We start from the raw sequence: 14940 nt of genomic DNA on the forward strand, positions 1-14940 counted from the left end.
GCTACAGAATCTTCCTGGGGCCAGGACTCGCCCCCGCTTTTGGGCCTAGACTGCAGAGTTCTTCCCCGAAGCTCTCCTTCGGGCCTGCGGAGGGAGCCGGGCAGGTTCCCCGGCCCAGATTCAGCACCCCAGGAACTGACAGCTCTCGGGAGAGAGGAGCGAGCGGAGCGCTCTCCGCTCTCGGGGGCTCTGCCCACGCGGGATCCAGCCTGGCTCCTCCGCTGGGGGTGCGGGGAGAGGCGCGGGCGCCGGCCTGCGCCGGGGCGGAGGGAGGCTCGGGGTCACCCTCGGCGGGGTCCATTCAAGGACGCCCACGGGCTCCCCGCAGGACGCAGGGGAGTGGGGCAGAGAGGCTGGAAGGAAGGTGTCCACCGCGTCCCCCCCACTCAGCCACCCCCGCCAGCCCGTCCAGCCCAAGATGGCCTCCCAGGAGCAAGCCACTGGGTCTTTCACTCCAGAGCTCCCCCAAAAGTCGGGGATAAGAGAGATGCCGAGGACTTCCAACCCCCGGGGACCAGAGGGTCAAGACGACAGTGCCACCTCATTTTGTTTTCAGTCAGGCACTGCCTCGGGCGCCTACCCCGCTCGGCTTCCTAGGACCCCACCTTCCCTTCCCTCCAGAGACTTCCTGGATGGCGCTCACCCTACCCTGCTAGATGAGTCCAGGGCCCGGCCACGCCATTGGCTGTTGCGGAGCAAAGTGGGCGGGGACTGGGGAGAATGGACTACCAGCAAGTTAGGCTGAGGCAAGGGCTGACCATGCTCCGCCAGAAGGCGCCTTGTTCTCTGCACGGGGCGAATTGAAAGCGGCCCCGTCCAGGAGGCAGCGGGACTCTTTCAGGTAGGCTCCCCCGGGCTCCTCTGGGGGGCCCCGGGGCCTTCACCTCCTCTTTCAGCACGGGAGCTCCACTCCCCTTCTCCTTCCCTCCTCCCCCTCCTCCCCCGTGAATAATGGGGGATCAGGTGCTGCCGGGGGATGCTCCGGACTGAACCATTCTCCTTTGTGAAGGCGGAGGGAGGGAAGCGGCCTCTGTGCAGGAAGGAGCCGGGTTAGGCTGGGGGGGCCGCGCCGCACGTTGCAGTCCTTGCACCCGGCCTCGCATCGTTGTGTCCTTGCATGCTGGGCGTGGTGTGGACTTGTGGCAGTGCTTCCTTCCGTCCGGAGCCCTTCTCTCCCTGGGAACAAACTCCCAGTTCAGTGGAATCCGAGGTGGGAGGCTGGGTTAGTATAAAAAGGTAGGTGGGCAGGGGCAGGGGGAGGGGGTCTGCTTGGGAGTCCTTAGTGGAAGAGGGAGGTGGGGTGCTGGAAGGACGGGGGGCTTCAGCCTGGCGTCTGCGGTGACAGGTCTGCGGGGCTCACGGACTTGTTTTCTGTGGCATTATGTAAACTCTCTGGGAGGAAGACCCCGCCTCCCACCACACACTGAATCCATTCCTTTATTTACCTGGGTCTGGTGTCGCAGGAAATATCCCTGCCCATTGCAGCAGCTGTGGAAATGCAGCAGCTGTAGTGTTTTAAAGGGGCAGCCACCCGAGTGGATGGCTTGGACTCGATGTCTTGGGTGGTAACTAAGCAGAGTGATCGAAGAAGTCCTTGAATGAGACCCTAGAACTTAGCGTCCTCCGTAAGACCGATACCGATGAGAGGTACTGAATTGAGAGCCCCCAAGACACTTTTGGGCAGCTACATTAATCGTTCCATTACTTACCAGTCTTCCTAGTGTCCCTAAACCATTCAGACCTTTTTGTTTTCCCCAGCCTGCCATCTGTGACAGGAATGACTATGAATTATCAGCATTAGCTAATTGAGGACCCGCTGAGGGTATGACGATCTCTAGGGTGCTAGAAGTTAGGTTTTGGTTTTTTTTTATTTTAGTCACCTTCTTCTACTAACCAGTCAATGTCAATGGTTCGAAGTACTGATTTTCTGTAAGGGGCACTGAGTAGATAGCAGGGGGAAAAATTTTAAAGGAAAAAAAAACCCGTGGTTACTGCTAGTGGTTCAAACTGTAGGAAGCTCCTTATTCTGAATATTTTGGAGTCATCCAGTCCTGTAAGGGAAAAGGAGTTATGATAGGGAATGAAACTGTTACCGTTTGAGAGGCCCTTCTGTGTTTCAAGACTGGAATGCCAGAGAGCCTGCAACGCAGGATAAAGGACATTGGTGAAGTAATATATATGTCTCTGTGTGGTTGGGGGTGGGGAGAGTGTAAGACTGGAATAGCAAAGGAATGGTGGGTCAGGATAGAAGGGATTTGATGGAGCTGTATGTGGGAAGCTAGCACGGTTCAGTTCTGCTCTATATTTAGTTGTAGCTAGTGCATTTGGCTTTTGATTTTGCCAGTGCGGAAATTGACAAAGTCCATTTAGATGCTACAGAAAATGAAGTGAATTTGCTGAGCTGATGGTGAATCACTAGCAAACAGTCCGAGTGTTTCTTTCTCTGCAGCACCGCAGGATGATGAGGTGGAGGTTTGTTGGCAGTGTGGTATCCATCACTGCAGACTGTTGGTTGGGATGGGGATAATGGAACATTATAGTTCGGGAAGAGTAGTTCACTGCTAGTTGGCCTAGGAGACAGCAAAGGATTGAGGGGGTGGTGTAGTCAGAGCACCTACGTTAGAGAATTGTTGTGAGGATCAAGTGAAATAATGCATATAAAGCACTTCTGGAGTAACCCTTAAAGCGCCACATAAATTCTAGTTATCTTCATCAAAAGACGCTCTCTTGTCAGTCTGCTTGGGATAGGAGGGATTCTTCTAACCCAAGTGTACTGTTCAAGAGATAGAAGAATGAGAACTGTATTCCCGTGTAACTAGCAAGCCTGTAAAGTGCTAGGAGACGCAGTGTTTGTATTCTCCAGGATGAGTTATTTTCTCCCCAGCTGACGTTAAAAAGCCTAAAGTATCCGTGTGTGAAGAAGGGTCATTGACAGTTACTGTTTACATCACTGGAATCTGCTTAAGCAAACTTGAACCTCATAGGATTGATTCTGGAGATTTCCTGGACAGATTTCTTGAACCTACATGGAAAAGTCTACCTTGCTGAGACTGACCTGGAACAATTGCCCTAGGATTTGACGGGAGGGACATTTGACCTATTCTGAGACTGTTACGTTTTCCATTTATAAATTAGTGTCTTTTTTACTGGGATAATTATGCAGTTCAAATTGTTATTTCAGTTCTAGGGTATTGTTTTAGGATTGTATCTTACTCAGTTTAACTCCACTTCTTTCTGTAGCCATTTTTCCATTAGTTGGATTAGTTTTCTCTCTATACCTTGCTGGTAGCCATTTGACTATAAAGTACACATACCTCATTTCTTTCAATTGCTTCTCTCTGATTTTAGTTCTCTTTCTTTTCTATTATAATTCCCTGACTTTCCTGTAATCTTTCTGTGTCTTTCTGGTATTGAATGCCTGCAACTGAAGTAGAATGCAAAAAATTACGAGGGCCTTCCCAGGCCTGTATAAAGAGCCTTGGCCTCAGTTGAAGTGTCTTTGGCACATGATGCCTAAGAGACACTTGTGTTTTTTCATGATGCTCTCTGTGTTGCGATTTATCGTTCCCTAAAATTTTATTTGACCACTAAATCTATTCTTAATTTTTTAAAAATGTTTTTTTCTGCTCTCTACTTTTTTAACATGATTGTACCCCCCTCTAATAGAACCTCTTGTAACAAATTAATACAGTCAAATAAAATAAATCAGCACATTAGCTATTTTAGCAAATGTATGGCTCATTCTATGCTTATACTCAGTCCACTACTTCTCTACTTCAACGCGGGAGACATGCTTCAACATCAGTCCTTTGGAGTGAAAAATGGACACCACATTGATCAGAGTTCTAAATTCTTTCAGTGCTATTTTCCTTCTAAATTTTTCCTGCTCTTAAGCCTCTTTTTCTGGCTTAACTTTCCTTCGCTTCATAATTTCTTTATACTGTTTTTTTTAATTTCCTCTCTATGTCTTAAAATTTTTAACTTACTCTTTTGTCTTTTTAACAAATGTAATTATCCTTTTCATTACCAATTTAATGATCTCTTCATCTTGATTGTTAAAATAGTTTAAAATTCAAACCAAAGCTTCATTTTGATACCACCACTTGACTGAAACTTCTTTATCCAAGGTTGTCAATGATTTTTTTTAAATTAAATTATTTTATATGTTTTCAGTGTTCGACAATCACTTCCATATATCTTAAATTTTTTCCCCTCCCTCTCCCTCATTCCTCCCTTCTCACCCCCTCCCGTCCTGAGATGGCATACAATCTTATATAGGTTCTACACGTACATTCCTATTAAATACATGTTGCATAGAACAATGATTTCTTAAATTACTAAATCCTAGGGCCTTTTCTAAGTCTTTATTTTTCTTGACCTCTCTGAGAATTCTCAAAAAATAGCATTTTCTTAGGATGTATGGAGGTCAGATCGCCTACAAACATCCCAGTAAAGCTCTAAAAATATGCCAGAAGGAACAATGACAAAGAAAACCAAAGAGAAACACTTATAAGATCTTCCATCTAGTCTGGGCTCCACACAAAGACGACCAGAATCCTGAGCCGAGATGAGCTAGGTTAGGTTGAAGGCAAAGTACAGAAGCAGTTTGGGCCCAGGTAGCCTGAGTCCCAGCCACAAAAGGAGAGAGTAGTTCCAGGAATCTCCTGTCTGATCCAGTATCTAGGCAGCTCATGCCTGAATTGCCACAGGATAGAAGACCAACTCGCTGACCAAGCAGCCCAGTCCTGGAACCATAGCAGGGGAAAGGGCCAAGGCAGTACCTGAGAAGCAACAGCATCTAGTTGAAGCCTGTCAGAGTCATAATATGGGATGGAATCAAGTCTAGGTTTAGGTCTGTGTAAGAAAAAGGAGACAGAGGAAGAACCAACACAGAAACTAAACTGTGCCCCAAGGAGACTGAACCAAAACACAGGGATTTCTACAGAAGTGGGAGAGTTAATCTTTCCCATCACTTCTTAGGACCAAACAGGGCCTGCCCACACCAACTAAGAGTATGGGGGGGAGTGCAAATTCCTCCTTGACATCTCCGCAGCTTTTGACAATTGCTTCCTTCTGGATGCTTTCTCCTCCCTAGGTTTTTATGACATTACTTTCTCTTGACTGTCCTCCAGCCTGAAGACTTTGTCAGTTGTCTTTGCCGGATCATTAGCCATGTCCCATCTCCCAACTCTTGTCCTTCATTTCCACTCACCCTCTGTTGGTCATCTTATTTAGATTCATTCATAATCAGTGTAGGTTATATATCTAGCCCTTATATTTCCAGAGTTTCTGTTAGTTTTAAATTCATAAAATACAATATGTAGGACTACAAAGAAAACTACTTATATTGAAATAGTTATAAAAATATTTTTCAAAAAACCAGTTCATGAATCTCAGATTAAGAACTCCTGCTCTAAATCTACTCTTCCTCCAAACTTCTTGTTTCTTGTTGAGTGCACCAGCATCCTTCTAGTTCCCCAGGTTCCCAACCTCAGAGCAATTCTTGACTCTTCCTTTTCCCTATCCTCCACTAGACACATCTAGTGGTGCAGTGGAGAAATAGATAGGCCCGGAATCAGCAAGACCTGAATTCAGATCCATCCTCAGACACTTACTGGCTCTGTGACCTAGGGCAAGTCCCTTAACTCTCTTTGCCTCAGTTTCCTTAACTGTAAAATGGGAATAAAAATAGCATCTGCCTCACAGGATTGTTGTAAAGATCAAACGACATATTATTTTTAAAAGGACTTAGTATGGTGCCTGCATGTAGTAGGAACTATACAAATGCTTATATCTCCCCCCCCCACACGTACACATGTTGATTCTTCTCCAAAATATACCTTGAATCTGTCCCTTTCTCTCCACTTAGAGAGCCACCATCCTACTTTAGGCCCTCATCACATAAGTGCTCTTCTTGCTTAGTCTCCTCTTACCCCTTAGCTGCCAAAATCATCTTCTAAAATACAGTCCTAACTGTATCACTCAACCCTGCACAAAAATCTTAGCTCCTTGTTGCCTGTAAAACAAAATGCAAACTCCTTTGCTTGTCAAAGGCCTCACTCTCTGTCCTGCCATTCCAGAAATATTTCAAATTATTTCCCTTCATATATTCTAATATATGAATGAGAAAAGCATTTAATAAATATTATGTGCCCAACACCATGCTAAACATTGGAGATATAAAAGTGAGAGACAGTCCCTGCTCTCAGGGAGCTCGTATTCTAATAGGACAAAGACAACATGAATGGGGAGTGGTGGCCAGTGCAGAGTTTTGTAATTTGGAAAGGCATGTCCAGTTAAGGATCCAAGACTGGAAGGGCAGGAATATGGCAAGGGGGTCAAGTGATCCGTGACCAGATAAAGTAGGCTCTGAGAAGTATTTTGCTATCAAGACATTGGGTCCTAAGACCTCAGTTCCAACCAAACAACCCACTGTTCTGAACTTGGCATTCTGTCTCTGTCTCAGGGACTTTGTATCAGCTGATATAGTCTGGCCCTCCTTCTTCACTTGTGCCTCTTGGAATCTTTAGGTTTTTCTCAAGGTTCATCTCAGAGACTTCTCACATTGTGAAGTCTTTCCTGATCTCCCCAGTTTTTGGTGTTCTTTTTCTCTCCTCAGAATGTTTTATATTTCAGTAGAATGTAAGCTCCTTGAAACAGGGGCCAGTTTTCATTTTATCTTTTACCCCATTGCCTTGAATATCTTGGGGCCTAATGCATGCTTGTTGAATTCATCTGCTTCTCAGTCGATCAGTGTCACAGATGCAAATATGGTCAACTCTAAGTCATCTTAATTCTCATTTTTTCTTTGACTTTTTAAGCCAAAACTTTTGTATTCCCAAATTAGAAATCTAGCAAATGACAGTAAATTTCAGCTCAGCATTCATAGGTGTTTAACCTCTTTTGGAGCTGTGAGCCTGTCTTTCTTAAGGAAGGAAGAATGGGAAGCTAGACAGTTTTCCTCCTCCTTATGAGTCATGTTTTCAAACTGATGTTTCATTCCTGCTTGACCTGTCTGCATAATGATGATAAATACTCTTTATCACCTTTTCCTCCTGGATACTCTCTCTTTAGGTTTGTGTGGACACTGCTTTTTCTTGGTTCTCCTGTCTGACCCTTCTCAGTCTCCTCTGCTGGATCATCATTTTGGTTGTGATGATGATATTACACTCGTTAACCATGAATGTACCCCAGGGCTCTGTCCATTGCCCTCTTCTGTATATATACTCTGACTTGATCTTATCATTAATTCTATTGTCATCTCTATGTAATTGATTCTGTGGACATGTCCCTTTCCTTGATGGCAGTTCCTCATTGCTAACTGTTTTTGGACATTTCAAACTGTGTGTCAAACGTAACTATCTCAAACCCACTATGTCCAAAACAGAACTTACTAATTCTCCTCTGACCCTCCAACCAAACCCTCTTCCCAACTACCCTATGACTATCTTACCAATTGCTCAGGTTGGCAGACTTGATGTCATCCTCAAGTCCTCATTCTCAATCATCCCATGCATCTAATCAGTTACCAGATCTTGTCATTTCTATCTTTATATCCCTAGTTTGTGTTTCTTTCAGTCCCCTCACACAGCCATCATCCTATTTCAGGCTCTTTCTGCCCTCCCTTGGACTATTGTATTTGCTTTCTCATTGATCTTGGTGCCTAAGGTCTTTCCCCACTTCAGTCCCTCCTCCACACAGCTGCCACAATAATTTCCTTAAAGCACAGGTTTGATCATGTCACTGCACTGCTGCTCCATAAACTTTAGTAAAATCTCTCTTTTACCTCCATACTCAATTGAAAGGGCCTTTGGTTGGCGTTTAAATGTCTTTACAAGCTTCACAACCTTTATAGTGTCTTTCCATTTACTCTCCTCTAGACACTCTGCAATCTACTTGCTGTCTCCCCCCAACATCCTAGTAGAATGCTTTGCTTCCTCGCTTCTGCCACTTAACAATCTCCAAATTTCTTTAAGACTGTTGAAGACCATTTTCTGTCTTTCTTGGTTCCCCATCTGCTATAGGCTTCCCCAGTGCAAGTCAGATTGGATCTAGACTTGGAGACAGGAAGACCCAAGTTCAAATCTGACCTCAGACACTTAGTACTTCTGTGACCTAGGCAAGTCACTTAGCCTCTGTCTGCCTCAGTTTTCTCATCTGTAAAATGGGGATAATAATAGCCCCTATCTCTCAGAGTTGTTCTAAGGATAAAATGTGATATTTATAAAATACTTTGCAAACTTTGAAGAGTTATATAAAATGCTAACTATTTTATAGAGCTTGAAATGCTCTGTATTTGTTGTTTCCTTTTGTCTACCTATTCTTCTCATTAGAATGTGAGTTACTTGAAAGCAGGGATCATGTTTTTGCCCCTTTCTGTACCCCAATACTTAGCAAAGGGTTGAATAAATGCTTATTGATTGTTTGAACTTTCAAAATAAAAATAAAAATTACCCATATTCAAGTATAAGGACAAGGACTCTAATGACTTTTGAAAATTAACTGAACCATCCGTACTACTACTTCCTTTCTTCATTATGGATAAAGAAAAGTTGCCTAAATTCCTTAGTTTGAAAGATCTTCATGAGTTGCTGTAGAAGAAAAAATTCATTTCCTGGAGGCCAGCATTGTGGTAATGAAACTAAAGGCTGACTAGGTTGACCTTCTTTTCTTAAATAAAATACTTAGGTATTACATTTATTAGGTGATGAAAGTATGTAGTATCACTCTTCTCCACCTTCCCTTGAAACAATAACACACTAAATGTAGAAGTTCTAATCCTCTTGGTGAGAAGAATATCTAACAGTGCTTCAAAGTTTACAAAGTACTGTATATTCATTATCTTATTAAAGCATCAAAACTTCTTGTGAGATAAATACAACTGGTGTTATGGAACTTTGTGTCACAGAGCTTGAATGACCTGCCTGTGGTTACTGACTATTAATAGTGTAGTATAAGCAGAACTTGAAACCATGTTTTCTTGATCCCCAACCTTTCGTTCTATCTACTTCACTATTTCTCTCAAAATATACCTTCTCCATCTACCTCTTATCATTTCTTCTCTTCTAGGGTCTTATTTTCCTGGGGTTCTATCAGAATAACTTTCTGAGAAGGACATGTTAACTGCAGCATTTCTTCATTATAAAAATCTTTTAGAATCTCTCACAAATTCTAAGAATAACAGAATTTCAGGATTGGGACTTCAGAGGTCCATCTTTGCTAACCTATTGCTGACCAAAAACGTTTTCTATGATATTCAACCTCACTTGAACATCTCTAATGAAGACAAACCCACTCCCTCCTGGCCCAGCCTTTTCCATTATTTCTGTTTGTTAAGAAGTTTTTCCTTACAGCAAAGTCTTTTTCTCATTACACAAACATGTATAAGCTTCCTCATTTTTCCCGAGTCTAACACATTTGCTGCTGTTTTCATTCCTTTGTGACACTAATAGCAGAAAAATGTTTTTCCAAGAATTAAGGATATAATAATTTGTTTTTGGTTGACTTCACAGCAATAATAATCCATTATTTATATATTATTTTTTGCTATTCATATGAATATTTAGATTCCAGAGCAATGGAATTTTGTGACTCAAAGGTGCTATTCCCTGAAAACAAGTGTAGTTAAATTGTGAGCAGATAAGAGGGTAGGAATTTCTGAAAATCTACCAACTAAAATGTACTGAGAGTCAGTTATCAGTCATCTTCTAGTACTATGTATGGGAGCACATCATACTTTCTTTGCACAAATCTTCCCAAATCATCCTCTTGCATCTCTTCTATTCACCAAACATTTAAATGATGGGGGATCAGGAGACAATTGAAGCAGAAAAATCTGATTATGTAAATAGCCGAGTGACAGCTAGTTTAATCAGTTGAGAAATTATATTTGCCAACACATACACTGTAAAATTAACTGAAGACCTGTGAAATAGATGGATTCACAAGGTCATGTGAGTCAACATCAATGCTACCATTGCAATAAATATGAGTAGGTCGCATTTATATAGTGCTCGAAGGTTTGCTAAGTGCTTTCATCACTTACAGTAGAGGTAGTGCGATTATTTATGTCCTTTTTGTAAATGAGGAAGCTGAAGCTTAGAAATGGAAAGCATCTTTCAATTAAATCCCACAGCCAAGTCAGAGCTGGTGTTTGAACCCAAGCATCTCCTGACTTCATGTCCAAGATTTGTACCTGACCTGTGCTAGACGGTGGTGTTTATTGGAGTTCCCTGCCACTGCTTAATACCTGTCCTGCTGTTCTATACCTAGAACCCCATTCCAATCCCCTTTTCTCCACTAGGATCCTTTTTATAGTGTTACTTGTGAAAATACTGTGGAATCTTTTCCCCATTATAGCATTCCTCATTCAAAATAGATGTCAGAAGAATTTTGTACTGACCTCCAGTGGAATATGGATGAAAAGCTGTATCTATATGTTATCTTTGGTCATATTAGCACCCAGATTTTTTTCTCCATTACATGCAGCTTGGTATTTTAAAGTATATTGAGTATATTAGTTCCAAAGTTGGTGCCGTCTCTTCATTACACTTTTTAAAATTCTTCATTTACTCACTCTTTTTTTTTGTACAACTGTCATTATGTCCCAATTCTCTCTCCATCAAAAATAATTTTTTTAAAAATTTCTCCCTTGTAATCAATAAACATATTCAAGCTAAACAGTTACTCACATCGTCCAAAACTTTATCTCATTCTTAACCTTTAGTCACTTATCTGTCAAGAAGTGGAAAGTATGATTTATCATTGAGTACCCAGAATATTTGTAGAAAGAACACTGGATTGTAGGAGTTAGGTAGTTGTGGAACCTTAAGCAAGTCAACTTACTCTTCGCCTCATTTTCCCCAGATGTTAGGAAAAGGATAAGTTTCTTTGACTTTACTTGTCAAGATAGGAATTAATACCATGCAAAATACATCAACCTCCCATAGAAGGGAAAGAAACATTTGGTAACCCTTGAAAATAACTTTCTTTTGAATCATAAATACTTGAATCAGCTCACACAATTTTTATTAGCCACATGCTTTCTAGGACTGATTTTTTGCTACTTACTCCTTTATAGCATTGTAATTCACCTTTGAACATAAATGTCTTCAAATGTTACAGAGAAAACAACCTCTCATACTCAGACCGAAGAAGGTAAGTAAAAGTTAATATTTCTGATCAACTACCCAGATAGATATTAGCCCAGCCAAATTTTGTGTTTTGAGCTGTGCAAGTTAAATTATTGTTGGCCAAGCTAATCTCCCTAGATCTTGGTTTCCTCTAAATTTAAAGGTTTGGGCTAGATCTTCCAGTTCTGAAATTATTTGATTTGTGCAGTTGTAGGAATGTGATTGTAGGATCAGATCACTAAGCTTAGGTGGTTCTGTTTGATCAGTATTCGTAGTATAAACCTTTTGGAGCCAGAGTTCTTAACCCAGGATCTTTTTTGTTTGGTTTTTTACTATTTTGACAACTGTATATAATTGATTTCTTTTGTGATACTATGCATTTTATTTTGTGCATTTAAAAGCATTCTGAGAAGGGGTTCATGACAAAAGAAAGGTTAAGAACCTCTTCCACAGAGTTTTCATTAGCCTTGAGACTGCTAGATGGCACAGTGGATAGGCTGCTGGACCTGGAGTCAGGAAGACTTGAGATCAAATTCAGACTCAGACGTTTACTAACTGTGTGACCCTGAGTAAGTCATTTGACTTCTGTCTGCTTTAGTTTCCTCACCTACAAAGTGGAGATAATAATCATATCTTCCTCTGTGGGTTGTTGTGAGGATCAAATGAGATAATAACTGTAATGCACTGAACACAATGCCTGGCACATAGTGGGCACTATATAACTATTACCTGTTGTCATTAATAATATTATTATTAAAGGGCTTAGCACAGTGCCTGGTGCAGTAGGTGCTAGAGAGATGCTTATTTCTCTTCCCTGAGGGCTTTGGAACTGGTAAATAATAATAAATATATAAATATGTCTGCATATAGGTATAATATTATATGACGCAATTGAAACTAAAAATTAATTTACAAAAAGAACTCAACAGTAGATCTGGGTAGGGCCTTGGAATTAAGAGGATGACCCAATCAGAGATTCCTAGTTGACTGCCGACTTTTGCAAACTATTTTTAGGTCTAAGAGTTTCTGTAGCCACTCAGAGCTAGAAGGATTTAAATCTTGACCTTCAGTTAAGCAGGTATACAGTAGGTTCCTGCAATGTGTCTAGCATTCCAAAGATTTTTGGAGAATACAAATTTACATAACAGAATCTCTGCCCTCCAGGAGCATATAGTTTAGTTCAGGCAATAAGTATACACATGAAACAGAGAATGATATAAGATGGTGTATACATATGACAGAATACTAAATTAAATACTCAAATGTTCAAAAACATAGAACAGATTGACATCTTAGGATCATGAGCCAATAGGCTGGAATTATAGAGGAAAGTTTTGAGCTGGATCTTGAAAAATTAGATTCCTTTTTGGTTATCTATGGATTCAGGTCAGTCCTTCAGGACTTTACTGGAAAAGATGCCAACATAGGCTTTTCTTCTACCCACTGACCTATTCATTTTGCTTCGCAGCCCAATCTGTGCCTTGCTCTTGTGTCATAAGGAGTTTCTTTAAGGCTTATGGAGGTAGCTTCCAAACTTCTCTCACCAAGATTCTAAATCAAGACTACAGCTTAAATGGAAACTGAAATAGGGAGTATTTATTTTTTAAAGAAATTTTTGAAGGGCATCTATAAAAATGACCACTACAATGAATAAACAACCCTTTAGCCTTTAGCCTGTGCATTGGACCTACTTCCCTGTCCTTGACCACATCTCCTTGTCTTTGGGACCAGAAACAGAGATGGATGAACCTGCCTGTGCTTCTTTGAGATTTTATTGTTGGTAGGAGGAGGCAAAATTGTCTCAGTAATGGGCCAGTGACAAAGAGGGAAGAAAGTCTGATCTTAGAATTGACCTCCACACACATACATCATGATCTGGGGTTGGGAAGTAGTACCCTAGGGACTTAGGGAACAGGTTTAGGCTCTGTTTGCAGTCATCATCTTATGCTTGTGTAAAGATATTGTGTTCTGAATGTTTGCCTAAGAATTATTGTCAAAATAAGAACCACTCTAGTTTACATTATAATGTTTCTGGTTAGAGGAAGCATGCCAGAGTGGATGGAGTGCCATCCATGCAATAACAACCAGGAGTAAATTCTACCTCTGACTAGAAAAGGATTGCAAGTCATTTAATTTCTCAATATCTTAGGAAATTCTTTATAAAACTAAAAGACACAGATCAGCTGCCAGTCTGCAGTAGTGAGGGAAATTTCCATACCAAGGTTCCCTCCAAATGAGTTAACCCAATTTGCCTCAGTTTCCTCCTCTGTAAAATGAGCTGGAGAAGGAAATGGCAATCCACTCCACTATCTTGGCCAAGAAAACCCCTAGGGGGTTCACAAAGAGTTGGATAGGACTGAAAAAAAAAAAAGACTGAGCAACACCTGACGCAACCTATCCTAGCTCCTATTTGGAGGGACAATGGCAGCTAGGTGTTATAGTGGATAGAACCTGGAGTCAGGAAAGATCTAAGTTCATATCCAGCCTCAGGCACTTACTGCGTGACCCTGCACATATCACTTAAACCTTTACGGTATCAGTTCGCTCAACTGTAAAATGAGAATAACAGCACCTGGGTATTGTGCGGTTCAAATGAGATATTTGGAAAGAGCTTAGCGCAGTGCCTGGTACATAGTAGGCACTTAATAAATGCTTTTTTTCCCTTTCCCTTTTGTTCCCCTAACTTTTCTATTGCTCTTGAGGGTACCGTCCTGTTACCAGCCTCTGATTCATCATAAACTCCCTTAACCCACATGTTCATTCATTTGCTGCATCTCATTGAATCCACCTCTCCAACTCCCATTCTTCCCTTCTCTTTCACTTACTTTCATTACCTGCTGGCTAAATTATTGCAATTGCCTCCTGATTGGTCTCCGTGCCTCCAGTCTCTCCCCTTTCCCGTCCATCCTCCACACATCTATCAGATCGATATACCAAAAACCTGGGTCTGACTGTGTTGCTCCTTATTGCTTATAAGATAAAATACAAATTCCTTTTTATGTCATTTAAAGCCCTTTATAAGCTGGCTTCAGCTTGTTTTCTAGACTGATTTTACATGACTCCTTCCCCAGCCTTCACCCCCCACAACCCAAGCTTTACCTTCTAACCAAATCAAAGCATGACTGCAGGTCCTGCCTCCATGCCTTTGCCCTGGCCATTTCCCTTAATGCTTTCTTTCTTACCTTTACCCCTTGAAATCTCTGGCTGACTTCAAGGTTCAGGGCAAGTACGAATTCTTAGACATGACCTGTTCTGACTCACCTACTCTTCCCTCCCCACTTTCTAGTCAAAATTACTTTGTATTTACTTTGTATTACTTACTTTGGGATTCTGTAAACCTGAAAGGACTTGGGAGACATCTGTGTACATGTTGGTATCTATGTACATGTTTCCCTCAGTGGAAGCTAAGCCCCTGAAGGGTAAGGACTTTCCAGCTTCTATCTTTGTATCCTCAGCCCTTAGCACAGTGCCTGACACATTTCAAGTGCTTAAAAATTATCGTTCAACAAAATAGGTATGCAAGGTAGACTGTACGCACATATAACTCAAATGCAATGTAGACAATGATTGAGAAAGCTGTGAACAAATATGGTATTGTATATTTTATAGAATGGATATAGAACATTTTGGTTGGAAAAATCAAGAAAAACTTTTCAGATGAGATAGTATTTTAGTTTGGCCTTGAATGATGGGAATTTTAGTAAGTAGAGAAGGTATAAATAATATGAATCAAGGCACAGAAGCAAAGTCTATTCAGGGAATGGTAATTTGGCTAGAGTGTAGGATGGTGTATAAATAAAATAAGTCA

The 14940-nt window shown here is 41.4% G+C and overlaps 1 protein-coding gene across 3 annotated transcripts in view; it reads left to right on the plus strand.

Annotated features, from left to right (window-relative positions):
* The first annotated feature begins 641 nt into the window (after nt 1–641).
* Nucleotides 642–14940, plus strand: part of CHD8 (chromodomain helicase DNA binding protein 8) — a 57997-nt gene continuing 43698 nt past the window's right edge. For 2 of the 3 annotated variants that reach the window (XM_072624071.1, XM_072624075.1), the window contains exon 1: nt 642–841. The gene's annotated coding sequence lies outside the window, so the exon portion shown is untranslated. Of the gene's footprint in view, nt 842–1216; nt 1237–14940 lie in introns of those variants that run through there. The other variant, XM_072624074.1, reaches the window with a different exon arrangement.

Source organism: Notamacropus eugenii, chromosome 7 (genome assembly GCF_028372415.1).
Source record: "Notamacropus eugenii isolate mMacEug1 chromosome 7, mMacEug1.pri_v2, whole genome shotgun sequence".
In the NCBI taxonomy this organism is placed as follows: Eukaryota; Metazoa; Chordata; class Mammalia; order Diprotodontia; family Macropodidae; genus Notamacropus; species Notamacropus eugenii.